At 40.5% G+C, this 2,134-nt stretch overlaps 1 protein-coding gene across 1 annotated transcript in view; it reads left to right on the top strand.

Moving 5' to 3' along the window:
- The window catches only part of RPAP3 (RNA polymerase II associated protein 3), a 32,501-nt gene that overhangs the window by 17,966 nt on the left and 12,401 nt on the right, over nt 1–2,134 (top strand). The window lies entirely within an intron of this gene.

Below are 2,134 nucleotides of genomic sequence, written 5' to 3' on the forward strand. Positions count from 1 at the left end.
CTCTCATCAAAATACATACATACATCAATTGTGTCAAGCACATTTGTACATCCGTTGCCCTCATCATTCTCAAAATATTTGCTCTTCACTTGAGCCCTTGGTATCAGCTCCTCATTTTTCCCCTCCCTCCCCCCGCTTCCCCTCCCTCACAAACCCTTAATGATTTATAAATTATTATTGTTTTGTCATATCTCACACTGTCCGACATCTCCCTTCACCCACTTTTCTGTTGTCCATCTGTTCTTTGTACTGTTGTCATGGACTTTATTTCTATGTATGCTATAAAGCCCATAATAATACACTGTTAGTATTTTTGTTTTAGAGATTAATTCTCTTTAAAGAAATTGTTAAGATGAGAAAGGAAGGTTTTTATTACCCATCTATTACCACTTCTGGGGCTTGTCATTCTTTCAAGCAGATCACTTATCACCAGACAGATCTGGTATCTCAAGTCCTTCATTGTTCCCAATAGTGCAGTTTGTGGCGACAAATTCTCATAGCTTTTGTTTGAAAATACTCTTACTTTCCCTTTACTTTGGAAGGATATTTTCACTATAGAATTCTAGGTTGACATCTTTTTTCTTTTAGCTCTTTAAGGTATTCTGTTTTCTTCTAATGAAAAATAGTGAGTATTTGTATTTTTCTCTCTGAAATATAATGTGCTTGGTTTTCTGTTTATTTGTAAATTTTGTCTTTCTCACTGATAATTCAGCAATTTGGTTATGATAAGTCTTGATATGGTCTTCTGGTATTTTTTTGGGGGGGGTAGTTATTTTTTAAGTAGATTATTCATTGGTGATTAATACATATATCATTCCATAGTTCAGTCACGTCGAGCAGGATTGTACAAGTGCTACCACAGTCATTTTCCAAACATTCTTTTTCTTCCTGGACTCCTTGATTTCATCTCCCTTCTACCCTGCCACCACCACCACCTCTGTACCCCTGTTCGAAACCCTTATTCTACTTTCTGTACCGATAGCTTCATCAGTCCTGGGTTTCCTATACAGAAAAACATGTAACACAAGTTCAAGAGAGTGACCCCAGTGACATGACACCTCTGAGATAAACCCTAATATGAACAAACAAAAATACCGCAAGTGTTGAAATCCCCATCAGGTCCAGCTTGCATCTGGGGGCTGGGGGGTGGGGAGGGACCAACTGACAAGTTGTAGCTGTTCACGTCAGCTTTATCCCTTTGACCTTCTGTACTCATCTGTTCAGTAACCACTTTCTTCCCACCCTTATATGGACAGAGGCAATCCCAGAGGTTTACTTCCTATGTAGTCCCCACAAATGTATCTTGGGCTCCTACTCTTCTGGGATTCTTGATATATTTGGGGGAAGAACTTTTAATTTGGTGAGTTTAGAGTTTTTAACAAATTTGAAATTTTTCTAGCCATTTCTTTCTCAAATTTTTTAATTCCTTTGGGAACCTGCCCCATCCTCCTAAGTCCGGGTACAATACCCCACCCCAGCCAGTGAGTGGACAGAAGGTCCAGGTCTGACCAAGCAGGAGGATTGCAGTACCTCCCCTTATTGGTGCTGGGATAGACTCTTCTCCATACTTCTATTTCTAACAGTTTTATTGACATGTGACTCACATACAGTTCAATAGTTCAGTTGCATTAAAGGTCTGTTCGTAAAAGATGAAGAAAGAGTACTGACTTATAGAACAACAAACGCTCACCAGTCACCACACGGTCTGAGGAGCTGGTCTTCATCGAAGGTGAAGGTGGTTGTCGGGCTGTTGATTTGACGCTGACTCACAGTGACCTCATAGAACTTCCTGCACAATTTCTTTCCTGGGCTTCCATCTTTATGGGAGCATATGACCAGGTCTTTCCCTGCTGGGCATCTAAGGGGTTTGGCATGGCCCATCTTTTGGTCAGCCACCAAGTGCTTAACCCGCGTGCCACTAGGGTTCCTTATTCTAAGGGTGGTGGAAAGCAATTGGTGGTGTTTGTTGGTTTAAATGTGGGAGAGTTTCACTATTTGATTTATCTTTTCTTTTTTTAAAAAAATTGTGTCAAGCACATTTGTACATCTGTTGCCATCATCACATCATCATTCTCAAAACATTGGCTTTCTACTTGAGCCCTTGGTGTCAGCTCCTCATTTTCCCCTCTCTCCC

Source organism: Echinops telfairi, unplaced genomic scaffold, assembly GCF_000313985.2.
Source record: "Echinops telfairi isolate 266 unplaced genomic scaffold, ASM31398v2 ScPeMD7_12;HRSCAF=54, whole genome shotgun sequence".
In the NCBI taxonomy this organism is placed as follows: Eukaryota; Metazoa; Chordata; class Mammalia; order Afrosoricida; family Tenrecidae; genus Echinops; species Echinops telfairi.